This window comes from Parasteatoda tepidariorum, chromosome 2 (assembly GCF_982258835.1).
Source record: "Parasteatoda tepidariorum strain Cologne lab strain chromosome 2, Ptep-v5.0, whole genome shotgun sequence".
NCBI lineage: Eukaryota > Metazoa > Arthropoda > Arachnida > Araneae > Theridiidae > Parasteatoda > Parasteatoda tepidariorum.
Window position 1 is genome coordinate 11474474 of NC_141756.1, and position 23499 is coordinate 11497972.

Here is a 23499-nt window from a genome sequence, read left to right on the forward strand (position 1 = left end):
ACAAGCTTACACTAACCCTTATGCCCTACCCAGCCATTTGTTGTGTGAAATAGAAGCCTCAGTCACTTCCAGAAACAGTAAGTAACACATTTTAATAAAAATTTTAATAATTTGTAAAATAAGTACATATATATATACATGTAAGCGGCTGACATCAAAAAATCTTATATAGCAACAAGGTATAACCGTTAAAAATCGGAAAATCATGCTACGTATCAGTATATACGGTTAATTATCGGTATATTATTGAAAAACGTGTATCTGAAAACCTAAAACAATTATTATCTTCAAATCGCATGACATTTACCATGTTTTAAATTTTATTATGTTTAAAAGTATAACCTTAGCTTTTTTTACGGGTTTTGTTCATTTAAGCAATTCAGGTAGAAGTTAGAGGTGGTCAATTAAAACTTAAAGAAATAATCATTATTTTTTCTATTACTGCTTTCAAAGTATTTTAATGAAAATTTTTTGAAACAATGAATTTAAACTTCTTGAAGCATTTTAAGTTTCGTGTAGCGGAAAATGCGATTGCGAATCTGTTCTCCTGATAATGTATAAATTCAATCAGACCGTACAATAAATCAATTTAGATTGACATTTCCTCACTTCAGATCATTTAAGCCTTTTTTTTTGTAGAGATCCAAATGGCCCCACAGGGTATTGAAGTGGACACTTTTTTTAGTGCTTTAAGTGCTGCTCGAGCGAAATAACTAGATGTGAAGTTTGTTCTAGACAGCACTAAAAGCTTCGAATAAAATAAAACGTTCGTTATTTCTTCTAAAGGATCTAAACTGTCTTAGAGACAAATTTTCTATCACATTTGTTCATTTTTTTAGAAGATAATATGGCTAGAACATTATCGGGAGAGTCCGATACTGCACTTTACTATTAAGGAAAATTTTATGTTTCATATGTTGATGTATACAAAAAATAAATTTCTTTTGATTAAATCTAAATATTAAAATTTTCGAAATAAATATTCAACGAATTTTCAGCTTATTTGATTCAGAGCTTTTCATGCAATGATTTTCCATACAAATTGATTCATAATAATATTTTCTGCTAATAATTGCCTCAATTACGAGAAAATAAATCTAATAACTTTTATTTAAATCTGTTACTCTCTTACACTGTTAGAGTTTTCCTTTTAAAATTACTTTAAAATACCGACAGCAGTCTGTTCATCCAATTAACAGTTAAGTTTACGGTAAAAAAAACATTTTTTTACCATTTGCAACTAACATGGTTTCAAAAGCAGGAAAAGTAATTTATCTTTTTTGTGTTAAGCAGCCTTATGACGCTTCCATCTATGCGTCAGTGAAGTTATCGTATTCTAATAGACCAGAATCACAAATGGGGAAGTGCAGGACGCTGGAAAATCTTCTTAAGTAGAGGAGGAAATATTGTAGTGTCAACGCTGGGGCTCGTACCTGTCTTTCATGAGATTGACAAATTAGCCCTCTCGGCTATAACATGTACCCAGTTGCAAGGATCTAAGGGGCTTCATCAGATGAACCTAGTTGCTGTGATAAAATTCTGGTTACTTAATCGTTTTGGGTGAAAGCAGTTAATAAACGGTTTTCTCATAGTTTACAATTTAAATACCATCTTATTTATGTTTATTTGACTTTTTTGTTTGAATATGGCAAAATAACATTTAAATAAATCGTTGTTGAATCATTCTTCCCGAGTAATTCCTAATAGTGTAATATGTTATAATTTATCTGGCCATATCTTACTTAACACTTTGTTGACCAACAATTTTACACTGAAACTGTGTAATAAAAGTGGATTCTATTTTGAAAAGGAATTTGAAAGTAAAGTAAAACATATGAAGAAAAAAGTAAAACATATGAAGTAAAGAAAAAAGTAAAGTAATTAACGTTGCTCAAAACTTTTGCAGTAGACTGTATAGCTCTGGATTTCATGAATTGAAATTGATTACTCAAGTGCTGTGGTGTGCTGATTCGTTATCGGTCAACAGCGTTTGGGTTTGAAAAAACAAACTAACCCGCATTTGCGTTACATAGAGAGGCAAATCACGAAAATCTCCCATGGTTAGTACGACGGCAAGGCAATTCTAATCTACCACTGAAGATGTTTTACGTCAGCACTGTGGTCGATGGGAGCCTGGAGCAGAATTCGTATCGCCCAAACACCGTAAAAATAATAAAATAAACACCCTCAATTAACAGAGATATAACAGAGGATAATGCCTGACAAAAAATAAACTAAATATCATAAATTATTTTTTTTTCTTGACTATCTAAAAGCAGTTATAATCAGTTTTTCAAGTCCTAAGCCTAGAAATAAATTTAAAAATATATATATAGCAAATTTTAAAGAAGAAAAAACATTCTTTTGATGAATATGCAAAAGGCAAGTGAAGAGATTAAATTAGTTAGCTTCCTATTGGCTAAGAGCCAAAGGTTCCCTCGATTGAGAAATTGTTCTCTTAAGAGAATGTCAGCATGTGCTTGACACTGTTTCTAGAAGAGCTTGTTGGCCTCTTGTTTCAAGTTTTCATTCTTTATTAAAAAGGAAATTGAGAGCTATTCAGATTATTTAATAGTAATCCTGCGTATAGAAACAATTTTTCAATACTCGCGGGAAGTGTGCCAGATATATTTTACACTTATTTATTTTTGAGTAAGCATTTTTACTGATACAAGCATTGGTTTCATACTCCTACTTGTATTTGATAATGGAAGTATTCTTATGATATAAGGAAAGCACTATAACATACTTTCAATAAGCCAAATAGAACATAGGGTCAAAACAGAGACAGTACTGTTTGCTTTAAAGAAAAATCTCGTCTCTAATTCAATCTTAATTGAATGCATATGTTTTCTGAACGCAGAAAAAACTGATGATAAAACTACAGGATTGTATGATAAGGATATTTCTTGTTAAAAAAGGTTAAACTTTTATCGAAAACTTAAAAACTAAGACGTATGGTATTTAAACCATTAATTACATAAGTCTTCCGTAATATATATATATATATATATATATATATATATATATATATATATATATATATATATATATATATATATATACGATAAGCTATGACCTCAAGTTATGACTCTAGAGGTCCGTGAGGAAGTAGTTCATGCTACATATAATGGAACTGAGTTTTCTCTCTTATTTCACTACAAGGATGGAGATAATTTTAACACTTCTGCTGCTAACTATGCTGAAATGACCCGAACCCATATTTACGGTGATTTGTGTGATTCCTTGTCTTCTGGACAGATTTTAAATTGTTACTTAATTTCAATGCATAAAGAATTTTGACAGTAAGTTCGAAAATCAATTGGAAATAGTTAAAATTGAAATCAAAGTACTTCCATGCGATTAAAAGGTGGACGGTGATTTGGTTAATACATGGTTTAAAAATAAAAAAGGTGTTAACATTGTAAGAGGAGTTAAAGAATATTTATATATTTTTACAATAAATATAATTCAATTAAACAATATTGACACGACAATATTGAAAACTCAATATTTTCTGCATTCCTTTCAACACATGAAAAGTTTCAGTGTTCTGCAGTCCCCAATTTTTGACCCTGAGCTATTAGAATACGATAGACTCATTCATGCATAGATGGCAGCACCACAAAGTTACTAAACTATCTCCAATGTCAATTTTTTTGTCAACCATACTAGTTGTAAATGGTTAAAAAAACGTAAAAATTTCTAGTAATGTTTTTTTTTAACTAAACTAGTTGTAAATAGTTTCAAAACGGTAAAGATAAAAGAAAAACGTTCTTTACCGTAAGCCTTATGGTCAATTGGATAGGCAGATTGCTGCAGGTTATTTTATCATATTTTTTGAATGAAAATTCTAATAGTGTCCTAATCCCACTTTTTATTGTATTCACTGGACATTTATTTATTTATTCTTATTACGTGCAATGCGAAAAAAGAAGAAGGAAATCCAACGACAGTAACACTTTATAGGAAGTTCTCTTCGGAATTCAGATTTTCAAGATAACTCAAGAGACTTTTGGAATATGGCTGTCCCTCGAGCTACTCTGGGAAGATTTTAAATTTTGTGCGAGGCATTTTTCTTTCCCCAGAAAATAATACAACAGTACAATACTATATTGAGAATGCGATTTCTATTCCTTATTAAATAAATATAACTTATGCCTACGGTGCTTTATAACATTTGAACAGATTGATGTTCGATAAAAATTTGTTTAGAAAAGTTTAAGTATACTCTGTCGAAAAATCTTGTAAAAAAATTTCAAAAATAATAAATAGGAAAAAACATGTGTTGTATTGGTGCCGTAGGTGATCTAAAATTCCAGATAGAAAGCATTTTATCTTAGATGGAGCAATAAAAATCAATACTTAAGGAGCACAAAGCACAAAAATTAGAGATTCGTTTTAATACATAAAAAGAGGAAAGAAAACTGCAATGCTTTTAATTCACTTCCATTTGGTGAATTATTGAATTGTAACCTTAATATGACACTTTATTTTGTTCTTTTCCCCTGCGTAAAATAATTAGGATATAAAATTATTACTATACTAAATATTACTATTATTACTATAAGTAGAATAAACTATAGAGAAGTGGAATAAGCTATATAGGATAAGTTTATTTAGTGAACTGCTTGTACTCAACCAATTACCTACTTAAAACTTCTTACAAAAAAATTTATTTCGGAGAAAAAGAGAGTTTTTTTCAAACAAAAATTTATACTTTTTCAAATTTAAAAACATTATAAATCAGAAGGAATAAATTAAAACATCAGCGACAGCAATTGCAACAAATTAAACGGGACATTTGATTGCATTGAGGACGATTTTGGAAGTAAAGAAAAATATTCTCATGTTGGCAAATATATTTGTGATTCTAATATAACTAATTTTTTTATTAAATAATGATAAATGCATATACCACAACGCCTAACAGCAAATTTTCAGCATAAATTGTTCACTTTATAAGATACTTTAAAGCTGTTTTCGGAAAGTAATATTAATATGTTTACATTAAGTCAAAGCAATTATAAACAAATAGATTCGCATTGTAGATCTTGTTTCAATTGGGAGTATTCAGGAATGTATAGAAGTGAATTCGGAGTTAGTTAAATTTGTGTATATGTCAAAAGCATTGAGTCGTGAGATTATTACTAACTTGTATGAAGTTGACTATCGTTTGGATTCAGTTTAACGGAAACAATACCGATGCAGTTTCTGTCTGTTTCAACAATAAATGCTTGAGTTAATCACGGTTTATCCCGATTTTCCCAGTTTGCAGTCTGAAGCCGTTTCAAAAGATTCGGGTCTAAATTAGCAGCAGTGTTTCATCCCACGTATTTGCATAATAAAATATAATATCTGAGACGATATTGACTTAAACTATATAGGATAATGAATTATTTAAAGAACTGGTTGTATGCAACAATCTCTATTGAAGAGTATTATTGTTATTTTGCTAATCTGACAACCTAGAGGCACGAAAAAGCACCAATTCAAGGATACAAAGCGGTATAAGTATTTGAGTAGAGTTGTATGATGACGGAATTAGGTGTGGTTATAGTTGGAATTTGTATAATTTAATTAGAATTTGGTTAAGAACGATTAAAAAAAATAAGTTTAAGAAATTAAAGAAATTTTAAAAGCTGGGAAATATGTAATGCCTATTGTGGCATCAAAAGTTGTTTTCTTCCTGAGTTCAGAGGTTTGTCTCTTGTTTTAGTTTTGGTTAAGGTTTTTAAAATTTCTAGCTTCCTGTGGAAACAGTTGAGCTCATTTTGGTTTTCAAGATCTTGAACTTCAGGTGGCAAACAACTCAGCTTCAGAGGAAATGAGTTCTGAACTGCGATATGTGGAGAGTTTAAGAGCGTACAAACCGAATTACGTTTGAATATAGATAAATCAGCGTGGTTGAAAACTATGTAATCATTCGCTCTACGTAGTAAATATTTTATGACGTAGAATTATTTCACCTTCTTGCAAAAACAAGATAAACCTGGACCTGCATGAGATCAATTGCAGTATACGTCACAAAGTCAGTTGTTACAGGTTGTCACTCACAAGGGAAACTAGGGAAGTGTGACTAGCCAATTTTGAAATAAACTAATGGGATGTATGCCTTATGAGGAATAATTTTAGGGGGCAACATTCGTTCCGGCCCATAGAAGGTTCTGTGAGAGATAAAAAATAATTCAATATATAGAAAAATCGGTATTTTATCACTCCAATGCAGACTATTAGTTATTGTAATTATCTCATACTCCAATTAATTTTGTGGTACTTCACGCACTATATAATGCATATTTATTGCCAAAATTGATTTCGGAAATTTTATATATCTGCAGTTTTTCAGAAAAATCTGTTAGGTTAATTTTAAAAAAAAAATTGACATTAAATTTTTTAAATTTCTTTTTTCAAAAAATTTTCCAAATTAATTGGTGTATGTAATTGCAAACCAATTTATGAATTAATAATTAATTAAGTAAGTAATTAATTCATAATTAAAGAATAATTAATTTATTTGTTAATTAATTTATTACTTTGCAAATTAATTAATTAACCAGTTAATTACAAATTAATTGAAGTATGAGACAATTACAATAAGTCTGCATTGAAGTAATAAAATACCGATTTTTCTATACATTTAATTATTTTTTATCTCTCACAGAACCTTCTATGGGCCGAAACGAATGTTGCCCCCTAAAATTATTCCTCATAAGGCATACATCCCGCTAGTTTATTTCAAAATTGGCGAGTCACACTTCCCTAGTTTCTCTTGTCAGTAAAAAGGAATTATAATTTTGTCATCCTTCCATTAAAAACTGTGAATCATCTCTAAAAGTATGAATTTTGTTTTTGAAAACCAAAAAGAGGTGTATTACCACCAGAGTTTTTAAAATTTTGAAACTCAAGTGTCTAACAACTTAATAATAACGTTTCCCCTATCTTGGAAACTGAAACTTAGAGGTATGGCCATTTAAAGTTGGAAATTGTTTGAAAACAAAGTGGAAATTTAAACTAATTTAAGTGTTCCTCCCGAAAGCTAAAAATTTTGGAAAACTAAAACTGACTCAACTGTGATTTTGAAAACCGAAACCAAAATTAAACAAGTTGCAATTTGCTCATTTCAACTCAACAACTACTTGGAAATCAGCAACTTGGAACTCGAGCTACGCCGGTGGCACCTGCTCCAACTTTTAACACGGAATCGGCTCTTTTTTATCAACTCACGTGTATATAACTACTTATTTCCTTCGTTTTAAGCATTTATAAATTATCTCTCTATACATGTTATCTGTAACAAATATATTTTATACGTACAAATTATGTAGAGCACACGTAACTTTACATGCTGTTTATGCTCTATTTATTTTAAATACATGGGTACAAATGCCCTTAGTTTTTTAAATACAAAACGTATTTATAAATACTAATAAATTTTTTGCATTTTTCTCCACTCAGCAGATTTTAGGATCTCTGCTCCGTAAAGTAAACCATCTGGCCACATATTCCCGTTGTCATCTCCTCATCAAAAGTGTTGGCGTATAGATTTTTAATTTTTTTTTCTTCATATTTGACATAATTTTTTCTGCACAAAATAATATTTTCTGTACGCATGAGCGTATACTCCTTTCATTACCATTTTAAAACTAATCTGATATGTTAAAAAAAATATTTATTAATTAATTTTATGTGTCCTGCTCTTATTTAAAACGTTACTATATAGCAGGGGTGGCGAACCTTTATGCACCAAAGTGCCATTTTTTCTAAAAAAAATTTTAATGTTGTCATAGATGTGCCGACAAATAGTTTTGACTTCGTGATTATAGCGTAAGTAATAATACTAAATACTATCAACTCAAAACTATTTATTACAAAATAAAATACATTTTGCAATGTCTCAGTTATACGCGTAATTCAACTTAAAAAAACATCAGTGTGACTTCTGTTGTTGCAGATTAGATGACAAATAACTTATAAAATGTTAGTTTAAGCAGAACTGTTAATTAGTTTGCTAGTTATTTATTGTTAGCTTGTTTTTTTATGGTTATTAATTGCTTTTTTGGCTTTAATTGTTCAGTCTTTTGTGAATTTTAATTTAATTGTTATTATGCTTCATATCGGAACTTCGTGATCGGTAGCGTGCCCAAAATATTGTGTCGCGTGCCATAAATGGCACGGGTGCCATTGCTTCGCCATCCCTGCTATATAGGTTTAAATCTGGGGATCTGGGAGTCTGGGCGCACATTAATATAATTCTCAATTTAATTGATTTGATTAGTTCATGGCTCTTTTTTAAAAAAATTTGCATTCTTCTTTAACCAAACGAAGATCTAAACTTTCATTTTTCCTGGACTACTTACGTCTTTTTATGGTATTTCTTAGTTATTTTAATACATTGGCAAATTTTTCTTAATTTATGTTTACATATTTTCTCTTTTTATAGATATTCGTATCTATGATTCATCATTTTCTCTACTTTATTTCATTTTCTCTACTACCTGGATTTATTTACATGTTTAGAAATTATTTTGCTTATTAGATGAAAGATATTAATAATTCACTATGAGTACGCGCTTCAATAATTTTACTATGAGTACGCGTATACATTTAGTATACCATTAACAAAATATTTCACGATTAAACACTTATTATATTATTAAAATTTTATTATGCTATTTAAAATTTTTATTATTTGAAATTTAGTATTCATTTACGTGCTTAGTATTATTTATTTTGATTTTGTTGATTAGCTTAAAGATTTTAGGCATGCTTCAATAACTTTACTATAAGTACTCGTATACATTAAGTATACCATTAAAAATTTATTATACGATTTAAAATTTTATTATATTATTATAAATTTATTATATTATTTAGAATTTTTATTATTAAAAATTTAGCATAATATTAATTTTATGTGCTTATTAATTAACTTATCAAGTATTTTATACGTTCTGCTCTTAAATATGCTTCATTAATTTTCCATCTGAAACCATATGTTTTGAATCTTTACTTAAATAGTTTATTTTATATGTATACAATTGCTTTTAAAAATTATTTTAATATGCGGATGTTTGACCAAGAAAGAAAACGCACTCATTATGTGCCCAGCGCTTTAGTTATCATATCGTTCATGAACAGATGGATTTTTTTCGAGATATTTATGATAATAGTTATAGTTATATTTATGTAATCTTATAGTTATATTTTTCTTATTAAAAATCATATGCTCATCAATTTAGATAAATATGGTTAAAGATGTTTCATTAATTTTACTGTCCAGATGAGTATACATTTTAAACCCAATATAAATTAAGCGGTCATAAATTATGCGTTCAAAGTCTCTCATTAAATTTTATGAGTGTTTCTTTTTTTCGCCTAAATCATAATAATTCAATTATCAATCAATCAATCATCATTAATAAATCATAATTAAACCAATGAGCAAGATTCCGTAACTACATTATGAAGGCACTCATGCATTTAGCTTCATAATAATAATTTAATTTTATGTGTTTATTTATTCATTTTATCACTTTTACTTTGTTTATCATAAATAGTTTCATTCACATTCATTTCATTAATTTTAGTATGAATAAAGACATGTACTTCAAATCGTACTAATGAATACTAATCATACTAATCGTGCTAATTTTTTAATTATTTTATTATCTCTTTTCCAAGCAGTGAAAAAGTTACTCATGGCACTTTATTCGTTAACTTTGCTTTATTCTACAACCTTTTTATATAATTTTTAATTAGTTTTACGTGTCAAAAAACATCATGTACTTTTCTTTCTCTTCTTACATAAAAGTGTTGTCTATGTTTCATTAACTGTTAAAATTAGGTAAGCATGCATTTACAATCTAGTATTATTATTCTTATTTTTCTAAAAAAAATCAAATTTAATTGTATGAGAATTATCGCTATACCACTGATTGTTACAAACAATTTATCAATAAAAATAAACTTAGATTTTAGAATTTCGTTACATCACTAAGACTTAAATATAAAATTTGGTTTTTATTCGTAAAAACAATCTTTTACTAGAATATATGTGTAATAAATGAATATTTTCCTTAATGTTTAAACTAGTCCATGAAATACTGTTTAGCTTATGCGCAAGGTAAAAAAGTATGTAAAAAAGAAAATTTCTTTCTTCATTAATATGATATTCGAAGTTGAGTTGGAGAGAAACTTTCTTCCTGCCTCCGATCCATCAACGAGTTTCCTTAAGTCGAGAATACTTTTGACACAGCCCATATATTTAAATTGACGCTTTATAAAGACGGAAACTGCTTGACAGCAGGTGTAGGTGCAGCATCGGTGATCGAGTAGCAGTTTTCTCACCGAATTCTTCAGCTTCACATCAGAAAACTTTTAAATTAAATTACTTTACTTGAATGGAACATTTTTCATCCAGCCTTGAAAAGAATTTTTGAATAAATGAACGGAAAATGAATGAGTATATTTTTCAACAATTAGTAAATTGATCGTGCGCTTTTGCATAATATGAGTTTTTTTTTTTTAAATATAAAAACGTCATTCTGAAACGTTTACTTATTATGACCACTTTCGATGTGTGCTTTGAAAATTCTTGTACAATAGAGTTGTTATTAAATGCATATAAGGCGTCATAACTAATATTTTAAACGGTAAAATACAAAAAAAGCTGTCAAACTTTAATGAATTACTATTGAGGAAGATGGGATGGAAAACATCAAAATCAGTTTGACTTCCAGTAAAAAACATAAAATAATTGAAAGGTGATCATTAGAAGGACTTTAAAATTCCACTGGTTACTCTAATTTGCTTTTGTGTTTTTGGTATCGCTTTCCTCAGTAGTGACTCCCTACACAGACCGGTCGGCAGTTAACAAATATCAGAAAACTCTATTCTACACTGGGGATACGTGTTTCTTAGGGTAGACAAAGATCATATGACCAAGAGTTATTCAAGTAATATTTTAAATATTCAAGCCAGACTTAGTTTATATCACTGTTTAATTCAACCTAGATTAATTGATGACATTTGATTTTGCTGTATTTTAGCTGATTCTGACTTTAGGGTACTAAACTCTGCATTGAACTTACACTTAGGGATGAAAACAGGTAAAATTTCTGAAATGTTATGCAGAGATAAGAAAAAATAATCGTTAAATGAAATCAAAAGAAATCAAAAAGCAAGCAATATTTTCCTAGTTTTTCAAACAAAAATAATTTTTGTCATATTGATGAACGAAAAAGTTAACATTTATATTTAGAAAAAAATCATATTATACATAATAAAAAAGCATATGATTTAAAAATATATTATATAAACTGTTTACAATTTTTTGTATAAAATCCTGTATTTTTCATTCAAACAACTGCTGCCAAGTGTTAACCGTGCATTCTAATTTAAAAAGTATGACAAAATGATAATATCTGTTTAAAACGAAACTGTAAAAGTCTAGAATTTAAATATTAATGTAAGAAAATAACATAGAGATGAAAAAAAAATTTAAACGTGTAAGTAGATTAAATACGTGACCACTTTCTTTAATTACATGTTTACTTAAAGAAGTGAAATTACCATAGGGATAATTTTTTTCACTCTAGAAAAGAGGAAAAAAACGTTTAAGCTGCTTCTACTTTTCTAATATCAGTAACTACATTTTAATTAAATTATTGCTTTTAGACAAACTTGTTTTAACCTGTATTTTTTTAATTTATTTGAACACATTTTATTTTAAATTATGCATAGGTAATAATAAAAAAATTAAGTAAAATCTTATACTAGTTTGCAATTTTAACAGTACTGTAAAAAACCAATAGGCCAAACTTTTGTATGAATAGCATATGTAATCTTAAGACATCAAATTTTTAATAAACAACTTTCTTGAAATTTGAGAACTCAGTAACTATGCGGCCGATTGCGAAGAAAATTTTATATTTTACTGCTTAAATTTGCGTTCTTAAAAATGACTTAAATATTTACATTACTTAGAATTCAAAATTCCTTCGACTATTACAAAATAAAATAATAAAAAGTAATAAATAAATATTAAAACAATTATATTTTGGATAGACTTATCTACAGACAAACGTTTTTTTAAAATTAAGCATAAAAAGTTTTTCGATTCGTTTCAAAAAGATTTCAAGACATAGCGAAATATGAAAAAAAAAGTAACATTAAGTGTTACAAACTTTCAATCATTCTCCTATCCAAACTATATTTCTCAGACTACGGTAACTCCCCATATTTAGAGGTTGGACACTCTAAGTCCGTCGAAAAAAGAGCATGTTTACTGAAAAAAAAAATGATTTTTAAGTATCTGATTTCCAATCTTAAAATGTCGCCTGCACTTATTAATTAGCATATTTAAGGTTAAGCCATCAAACCATTAACATTAAGTCTTAGTACGTGAAAATCCGATCATTAGATCAAAAGTTAAGAGTGTTAAAAAATTTTTTTAATTTCGTGCACAGTACATATCGCACACTTTAGATTATATAGTTTTGATATAGAATTAGTTTCTTACTTATACAGTAAATTATTAGTAATTGTATCTAGACTGATTATTTGAAATAATTTATCAAAATTTGGAAGGTAATTTGAACAAATGGATCCGAAGTGAAATTCTATGAAAAGGAAGATTTGTGAAGGTACAATGTAAAAAGTTGTCAACAAAAGAAAAGAGCTTCTTTTTATGTTGCGAACAAAAGGCAAAGAGGCACGGCATGTCATCTTCTAGAGCAGTGGTTCCCAACCTAGGGGCGATCGCCCCAAAGGGGGCGATAGAGCTTCTCAAGGGGGCGATAATCCTTAGGGGGGCGATCAGGGGGCGACGAGTACTCAAAAGATAAAAAATGCTAATAATATTAATAATAAAAGCTATTTGAGATTGAAATTGAAAATATATATGAAACCTATGGTTCTGGGGTCGACAAAGAATTACTATAGTTAAAAATTAAAAAAAATTCAAGTGCTGGATCGTTTCGGTCATACTATTTGGTATCGCAGTCGGAAATCTGATAAGTCACCTCTGAGCAATAATACTGTTTCCAGGCGTATTGATGAGATGGCCGCCGACGTTGAATCAAAACTCATCAAATTTCTGAAAGAAGGTAAATTTGCGTTGCAGATTGATGAATCAACTGTGATAGATAACAAAGCTGCTTTAGCTTACGTGAGATTCATAAATGAGAGTAAGGAAATTAACGAGGAAATGTTGTTTACAAGAACTTTTAACACTGATACAAAAGGATCGTCGATTTTTAAATTTGTCAAAGATTATTTTGAGGTAAAAGAAATTCCCCTCACAAATGTAAGTGCTTGTGCAACAGATGGTACTCCAACCATGTCTGGTTGTCATACTGGGTTTCAGGGTCACCTTAAAAAAGAAGTACCGGAAGTTATCTCACCATTCATTGTGTCATTCATCGTCAACTTTTGGTTGCGAAAAATTGGTTATTTCTGGCATCAATAAAATAAAAGCTAATTCTCCTAATAACCGTTTGTTCCGAGAACTTTGCCATGAAAATTATGAAGATTTTGAATTCCTGCTTCTACATACAGCTGTGAGATGACTTTCAAAAGGAAACTGAGCTGTTTCTTCGAATTGCTGGATTCGGTTACTGAGTTTCTCGACACCACTGATCCAGTTTTAAGTGAGAGTTTGAAGCAACGCAAGTTGGAAACTGCGTACCTCACTCATAGTTTTGAAAAAATGAAGGAAATCAACGTAAAACTTCAAGGAAATAAAATGAACGTTATCAAGGCTAAGGGAATCATATCTTCATTCATCGCCAACTTTGATATCTACAAGTCAAACATTGGTCGTAAAGAGCTAATGCAATTTCCAACTCTTAAAAAGTGTTCAATGGCAGATATCGAGATTCTCGAAAATAAAATCTTAATTTTTACTGATCACCTTGATCAGTTATGGAATCAAGATTTAAAGATTTGTTGAAATTAGAAATTCGGATTGGATTTTCGATCCTTTCTCTTTTGAAGCTGTGGATAAGCTCACTTCCTCTTCGTAGACTGAGTTTTTAGATTTGAAGTATCACTGTGAGGCTAAAGTCGTCTTTAAAAAATACGGTTACGAGTTAGCTTGGGTAAAGCTCATGGACACTTATCCACAATTGTGGAAACAAACTGAGCCGCTTCTCATCTCGTTCCCGTCAACATATTTATTGGAGAGAGGATTTATTTCTGTCTTCCAGCTGCTCACAATGCAAAGAGAAAGGTTGGACATTTGCTTCAAAGGAGATCCGCGTTTAAATCTGACGAGCATAAAACCTGACATTCAAGCTTTAACTTGAAATACACCAAGCACAGGGCAGTCATTGAAGTGGTAAAAATGTACTTTCTTCCTCTTCATTTTTTTTCTCAAATTTTAGTTGTTAACGTTTTAATTTTTTTCTTGATTACATTAAAATATGAATCTAAAAAAATATACTTTAGTTTTGATTATTCCGTTTTAAATATAATTTCGTTTTGAAAAAAAAAAGATGCACAATTTTTTTTAATTAATAAAAATGACAGGATGAATGTACCTCCTTATTTGCGTTACAATTTGAATTAAAATCAAATAACATAATATATTTTCAGTGTTAGGTTGCTCACAAGCAACAATGAATGGTTTTTTGAGCAAAAAGAGAAAGGGGCGATATGTGTCAGCCAACCCCAAGAGGGGGGCGATGGTCCACAAAAGGTTGGGAGCCACTTATCTTACGGAATTTGTGTGGTAAAAATCCTATGGGAAAGACAAGCCTTTTGATTTAATATTGAAAGAAATCGCGGAGATATGGAAGCAACAAGCTAAATGCGAATAATTCTAGCTTGGCGTTATTCTTGGAGTCGTTTTAATAGCGGTCGCCATGGAAATCAAATAGTATCTATTCATTTTATATATATTGAATTGGAAATTATATTTGAAACAAATATTAATTAATTGAATTTCCTCTATGGACAATTTAAATTTTAGAGTTTAGATACAACAATTTAAGTCCTTCATTTTAGCATAAACTCTTAAAATGCATTAAAATAAAAAAAAAGTTTAAAAAATCTGGCAGATCTTTGTTGATAAATTGCATTTTTCTCCTGCCTTTATCATGAAGCATCATTACAAAAACCTAGAATTTATTGTTAAACCTGTTCAATTTACGCAAATATTACTCCATCTGTTTATTTATATGAACTATTTGCTTTCAATCCTTCATTCCTTCCCAACTCACAACCTTATATTTGCATTCAGATATTTGTAAATATGTTTAAGCGCTTATGCTTATGACTACCCACTTGTGGCGCAACTACCACTGCGAAAATTAAGCACCAATTCACTAGTATATAAGGACATGCTAACTTGATTCAATATTAAGGTACCTTTTGATTGATAACGGTTGGCATTGTCTGATTATCTCTTCCCCACATTGGTGACCTGCGGACGGGATATCATCACGACTACTTCGATGGATGGTCCACATTGAACAGCTGGCTTGCTATCTGTGACTGCGTTATCGTCGTCCTCGCGCTATTGCTTCTCAGTCCCATTTATACACAACGGGATCCTGCACACACTTGACTTCTAATAGCAACACAGGAGTGACAACGCACACAACCATGAACTTAAATACAGCTCTCATGGATAAAGCTCAAAACCCGGTGATCTTAATCCAGCACTCCCGGTCATTCACGAATACTGCAACTAGTGGTATCCGTTCATCGAATTCTATCCCTGATAAAATTCCGGTGGGGGAGTATTGTGGCGTAACTACCACTAAGGAAATTGAACATCAATTCACTAGTACATAAGACATGCTAACTTGATTCAATGTTGAGGTACCTTTTGGAAGAGAAAGGTTGGCATTGTTGAATGATCTTTTCCCCACACACTCACTTCCTATTTGAGTTTTTAGTTCTTTGTTGCCAACACGAAAATGAAGTTTTATCGATTATACAACAATCCACATACCTATGCATTATTTTATTTAACACAAATGAGTAAATTGAAAAAAAAAGTATGTTGAAAACTACCAATTAATATAGTAAAATTTATTACATTTCAGGCTCCAAGGTAACACGAAAAAGTTTTTCTTGCCAAAGTGCTATACTAATGATTTTTGTAAAATTAACATTAAAATATGGTTTTATAATGTGTGATAGAATATGGTAATATGTAAATTATAGTAATTTCATCATGATACCTTACACTATGACATAGGAACCAGTTATTCGTTTAAATTTGCTATACAATTTATTTTGCAGTTTCGCATTTTTTTAGAAATGTGTAGATAATAATAAGAGCTATAATTTTGAAAACTACAATTTCCGATACCCTATTACCGTATGAGCGGAACATTAATCATATGAACTATTTAAATACTGTATATTTTGCTTTAATTAACAAGGATTATAATGGTTTTGTTATACCAGAAGTATCATTACCAAGACACTAAGGTAATTTTACCAGAATTTTTTTTCTTCGTGTAATTTCAAACATAATGACACAACACACATACACAAAAAGAACAAATATGGTTTTTCATTCTTAGATCTTATATACTTGACAGACATACATACATCATACTTGAGAGTCCTATAACCTGCTCGCAATGCTGTCCATCCCCTCCCTCCCAAAAAATATTGGAATACTTGCTTAGTCAGCTTGTAATATACTTATGTATTCAAGTTGACCTTTAAATGCTTGCTGGTACTCTCTTAAAAATGAAAGTCCTAAAATTAGTCAATATATACATCCTGCGAAACCTCTGATTAATAAACCTTTCATTCAATTTATATTCATTGCGATTTATTTTCAATGCTAATTGGAAATTGCATTTGAGGCAAATAATTCATGTAATTTCGTAATGAACATAATAATTGGTTTCAGTGTTCTGAGTTCCAAGTCCCTTATTGTAATTTATTTGGCTTTCTTACATTTTACATAAACTCGTCAAATGTACAAAAACCGTAGACAACGGTTACAAGACTTTAATGAAAAGTATACTTAAGATTTCTTTTTTGGGTTTTATATATATTTATTGCGTTATTTATGGTGCATTATAACTAAAATATAATCCTAAATTCTCACTAAAGCTGCGCAAGTTAATAAGTACTTGGAGGCTCCACCCCCTGCTCGCTGACGCTCGTCAAACCCCGAGAATTGCTACTCAATCCTATGTGGTTAACGCCGTCAACCATGGCTCGTTGCGCTCGCTCGCCAATGAACACAATGTTCTAGCACAAGGACATAGTATATTATCATCAAAGACATAGTATTTTATCATCAAAGACATAGTATTGTACTTATGTAGAAGAATTCTATCAATGTTCTTATTGGTTTCTAAAAAAGTATATTAGCTATTTAGATTGTACATGGTGAAAAAATCAAAACCTTAGCTAAATGATAAACATATTAGCAAAATAAATTATCAAATATTGCAGTTACTCACCTAAATTCAACTAAATGTGTATAATAAATTAATTAACGTTAGAAATTCTGAAAGTTTTAGAAAAAAATTTTATTATTTAAAAATATAAACTTTAAACCCTAACTTTTCCTTGTGAGATAATAACCCTCAAAAAGTCTTTCATTTTCAAGAACACAATTTTTTTTTTATCGCCAAATGAAATATTTTTTGGTGATCAGCATTATTGAAATCAATTTATATATTAATTAACATTTGTGATAAAGTAAATAACATTTTAGAACAAAATAAGAATGTTTTTCATACAATAAATTAAAATGCATGGCTGTTAGCATTACCCGATAAATACCACGTGGCGGTCGCCATGCTGCATTTCTAATCGGGGAGTTTTGATTTTGGCAGTTCCCCTTGCCTACTGCCAATAGAAGTTTCAATTAAATTTTTTCCAAAAAATTTTTTTTCCTGCAAATCTCTAAGAAATTGACACTAAGCATTTAGAATTTCTTTGAAAACACAATTATAGATTTGGTATCTTGGAGCAATTAGTGAAAGGCTGTCAAATGACTTAACTCTTGACAGGCCAACATAAAGTTGTCCATGACTAAAAACTTGTTTAGTCAATACTAAACTGATTTTCTCAAAAGTCTGACCTTGTGACTTATTTATAGTCATAGAGAAGGCCAGCCTAATTAATTCCTAATTGAGTTTAAATTAAATATTATCATGTTTTTAGGGCATGAATCTGAATTGAACAACCTGATAATACTCACTCTGGTTATTGTTTCCGTTTTTAAAAGCGCTATATGTTGAGCCACCTCATGTGACATTTGCCATGTGACATTTTTAGCAGCAATCATTGGTCGATTTTCTAACGTTGCCATTCGGGGAGTTGTAATGAGGCTTTTTTTTGGTGCCGTGTAAGAGAAATACGAGATATATATAGATTATCAGGAAAATTACAGGATATGAATGGTTCGCGTTTAGTCTTTCATTTCTGCCTAAGATATACAGGTATAGGACAAAATAATAAGAACACCTGTGAAAAAATGAAAATATTTTATTAATAAGGAGTTAATGGGAGTTGGATTTTATTAATTGGAGTTCTGAAGGTGGGTATTCATCTCGGACGTTATCACCGACAGTGTAGTTTTGCGTTTTCGAGCGATAGTCCTTGATACAGTGGTCCTTCAAACACCCACAAGGTTCGCTGTTCTGGACGTTCCAGCGAGGTGCGCTCCGATTATCATGCCTCTTATAAGGTCAGAGAGGTCGGACATAATCTCGCTTTGCTAGGAACAGATTTTTCTCATGCAACTCTCACACTGCCAAATGCTAGACTGATACCTTTCCTTTCATCACCACTAGGTGTCACACTCTTGCGACACGCGCCGGCTATTGGACGGTCGAAGGACGACTCCATTCTTTCACATGTGTTCCTATTGTTTTTTCTTTACCTGTATCTTAGATTGTTTAAATTTTTCTCTTCTCATGTGAGAAAAGAATTTTCATTCTGATATATGGAAACATGTATATATGAATACGAAAAGACGGTTTAAGTTTAAACTTTGATATTGATATGAAGGGACCAAAATATGATGCAAATTTTTTACAATCTTATTATGAGGTAAAAATGAGAGATGTTTCCTTTCAAGTACCGTGTAATCAAATTAAATAAATGCGATAGCCTGTTTAAAGTTGACGCCAATATTCATTATGTACAAAATTTGAATTACGTTTTCAAAACTTCGAACAGTGAATAACATTTTTAAGAGATATTTATTACAGTTGGGTAAAATAATAAAGTTTATTAATTCAATGAATCCAATTTCGATCCAGATTTCTTAGGCCATTTCTTAAGTTTTGTTCAAGTTTTTGATAACGTTTTTTAATGATCTTAGCGATAGACAAAATATCGAGTACAGTTTCAGAAATATTGAAGAATTTTAAGAAATTTAAAATTTGTGTAAAACATTTTATTTTATTTTATAGCCCTTGTTGAACAGCCGACCCAATTTTGGGTTTATGGCTACTGATGTTCAACTCCGTAGCCTTGTAAATTTGAACCCAATCCAGAAGACAAGGGAGCTTCTGGATAAGGTATTGCGAGGAAATTTGCCTTTTTGGAGGACTTTTTGATTGAACTTACACTCATCCGTGTTGCATGGAGAGGAAAACCACGAAAACCTCAAGCAAGGCAAGGGGACTCTGACCATGAATACACATGGTTAAACTAAAATATGGTCCCAATCTTAAATATTGAGTACAAAGTATAGAAGAATTATTGAATAAGTTTATTTTCACGCCGTTGTGCTCTGAATTAATATTAGACTTGCAATAAAGTAAGCACCAATAGAGCTAATGAAATCATAACTTACATGACAAGGCAAGAGCTCCAGAACACCAAACCTATAGGTCATGAAATAAAGATTGAAAATTTTAAGCGTTTAAATTCATGACTGCTCACTTGCTTGGTTTCAGTTTTCAAAGCGAAAGGGAAAATTTATTTGTTATTTAACAAACTATAACTAAACACATTAGTTTTTTTTTGTCGTATGCCTGTTTAGGCAGAGGGGGTGCGATTGTTCTTGTTTTTCAGTGGCGTCATCTATGGCCAAGAACTCGACTTCAGCCACACCATTCTCACAATCACAATCCCGTTTATAGGGCGGGTCACATTCACACACATTCACATACACAAAGGAGAAAGGATAGAACACACAGAGAGAAAGAAACATCCATGCCTTGTTCGGGATTCGAACCTAGGACCTTTCTGATGCAAGGATAGTTCCCTGCCCCCTACACAGGCCGGTCGGCAAAAGCTCATTAGTAATTAATACAATAGAGAGAGATACTATTAACAATGAAGTACTTTCGAAATGGTTTTTATTACAAATTTACAAAATTACTAAAAGATTCCCTATAAGTATAATTCTTAAAGCATCATTGCGCTATTAATGGCTGTCCGACATTCATTCATAGTGATATCATGCTGATGACAATAATAGCATTATGTGAACTTTATATAGCTACAATATTGATAAGAGAGCAGACAGTATTTGTTATCACATATCCTCCTCACCACTGCACAAGCTGAATTTTCACTGCACAAGCTGAATTTTCACTGTAAAAGCGAATTTCTCAATACTGTTCGAAAATGCGTCACAATTTGCTCCGAAATAAATAATAGTGGAATTGGAAAACCTAATGTATTCAAAATTGAAATAACATATACTCATTATTGATCAAAATGTATAGCCTCAGAAATGATAGGCAGAGAGAAATGCGTGAGAAAGATGTTTATTGGCTGTCAGCAGGATTCGAACCAACAACCTCATTGATTGTAGTAAAATACACTAATCATCATAGTTGTTCACCAAACTCCAAAGTGGGTTACAAACCTTTATATAGTGGTCACTGCAATGATACAACATGACATATATTCCATTCACGTAAAAGTGTTTAAGATAGAGCGAAACAATCAAAAAGGGAAATAAAATTACCGATCTCCTGATTAAGCTATAGGGACCATACTTTTCAAATTACAACTCTTTGTACCACTGATATTGGAAATTAGCATGTTGTGGTGTATCATTGGTCCAGGTGTACAACTATAGTGATTCTAGTATATCCGGCTACGATACTGGAGGTTCTTGTATCGAATTCTACCGACAGCCAAAGAACAGTTTTCTCACACATTTCTCCCTCCTCATCATTATTTAGACTATGCATTTTGCTCCATAAAAAAGTATATTTTGTTCCAATTTAGAATACGTGGGGTTTTAATTTCTGGCTATTATTGGCCTCTGTCTGTTTTGTTTTATTTTATAACCGTCGTAGAACCGCCGACCCAATTTTGAGTTTACGTCTATCAGTGTTCAACCTCTCACGGTTAGCCTGGCGGCAAGAGGACTCTAACTCATGATGCATCTCCCACTGAATATATTTTATGTCAATACTGCGGTCGGTGCAAGCCATCACTGGGATTCGAATCCAGATCAGCTCACTGGGAGGTGAACACTCTATCCCCTGAGCCGGAACGGCTCCATATTTGGCTATTATTGGCTTGAAGCTATTTTGACACATTTATGCTCAGTTTTCAGAAGCTCGTTTTTACAATGTAGTCTTTTTTGAAGCTAAGATCGTTGAGAACTATTTTTGCATGGATTCTTCTTTTTTAAGATAAAATCTGAAAAAGAGCAATCTGATCAGCATAACCTTTTACATAAAATTAAATTCTGACACAGGGCAAGGAGATAAACAATCACTCTCTTCTTCTGATAAAATGAGTGACAAATATACGTATCATCACGACTGCTTTTAATATATAATTTTAAACATTTTGCTCAAAATCACGTAAAACGTATTTGAACATTAAAGTTAACTAAGATTCAGTTCAAGTAAAAAAAAAAAGGTCAAACGTGTAACTACTTAGACAAAGCTGAAAACATTCGAACTTGTTAGAATACCAGCCAAAACGAAAAATGTGTTAAAACGATATTATAAGAATAATTTTGAAATTTCCTAAAGTTATCTATATTTTCATTCCAGCTTCCGACCATAGTGGTTCGTTAGTTTTTGTTGGATTTTTATGATCACACATGTACTTTATTTATGAGAAGTTGTCTAAAATACATAATAATTGCAGTCATTTAAGGACAAATTTTAATTTTTAAACATAAATTTAGGATTTTTTTCGGAGGTATTAAGTAGTTATTTTGCAAATTAGATAATGTTATTTAATTAGAAAACGTAATAGAGCAAATTTTTTTATTTTTTTGATGTGTTTTAGGAAGTTTTCGCTAATTCCCGTTTAATGACTAAATGTAATGAGAAAATGTTGTCTGAATTTAATGTTCAATTAAATATTTAAACAGACATCTGTTTACAGAGTTTTGGGGGTGTGCTCATCACTCAGTTAAATGTGAGAATTTGTCGTTCCAAGGTTAATGTTGCGAATTACTCTGTTTCCATACCAAACATATTTATTATTAAAGTTAAACATAGAACATAAATTGTTCATTAATAAAAGCAGCTCTTTTGTTGTATTCTAACTGAAGATTCCGTATATGTTTGCTATTTCAAATGGATTAGTCATAGTTGTTTTATAAAAAAAAAAAACTCGTTTCGTCTTTTTGAGCAGAATTTATCAGTTAGAATTTGTTGAGAAAGGAATTCTATCACATCATTACATTGCTGAGAGAATTCTGCCTTCAATTCTTAAAATTTAGATTAGAAATATCAAAATTTTACACTGGTAAGTATTTTTTTTTAAATGTTTACTTTGTTATTTGTAAAGATACTTTCAGATAAGACGATTTAACTTAAATTCTTAAAATTTGTAGTAATTGAGCAAACTAAGATGCAAATTTGTTAAAATTATATTATGGGGTAAAGTTGTACCATATTTTCTTTCAAGTGTAATCAAGCTAAAGTAGTGTGGTAAATTGCTTAAATCTAAAGCCAATATTAATTTTGTATAAAATTTGAACGATATTTTTTTAAGTTTAGAACAATGAAGGATATTTCTATGTGAAACTTAGAGTAGTTGGGTAAAACAATAAAAGTTAAGAGTTTACTTATTCCCCAGTTTTCTCTTCTCCGGCCATTTAAGTTTCAAACAAGTCAAATACTGTTATTTAATGAGTTTATTAGTCGACAAATTATCGATTGCAGTTACAATAAAATTTTTATTTTATAACCGTTGTAAAACAGCAGACTCAATTTCTCGGGTTTAAAACTACTAATGTCCGACTCCTTAGCCTCGCAATTTTGAATCCTATCCAGAAGACAAGGGAACTCCTAGATCAAGTATTGGGAGAAATTTAATTTAGTGGAGGACTTTTTGATGGAACTTACCCGTATTTACGTTACATGGAGAGGAAAACCACGAATATCGTCCAGGTAATTTCAAAAAATTTACAATTCGTGTAAAATATTAAGTGCAAAAACGTTGAGAATGATTGAATAAGTTTATTTTCAATACCTTTAAGCTCTGAATAATTGTTAGATTTTGGGATTGAGAATAAGGTTGTGAAATAATAGTTTACATATATAGAGCTTTTGAACGCGAAACCTATGCCAT

The 23499-nt window shown here is 30.7% G+C and overlaps 1 protein-coding gene across 1 annotated transcript in view; it reads left to right on the top strand.

Moving 5' to 3' along the window:
• Positions 1-23499, top strand: part of LOC107446456 (uncharacterized) — a 92224-nt gene continuing 68725 nt past the window's right edge. The window contains exon 1 of the mRNA XM_087156470.1: positions 1-77. The gene's annotated coding sequence lies outside the window, so the exon portion shown is untranslated. The remainder of the gene's footprint in view (positions 78-23499) is intronic.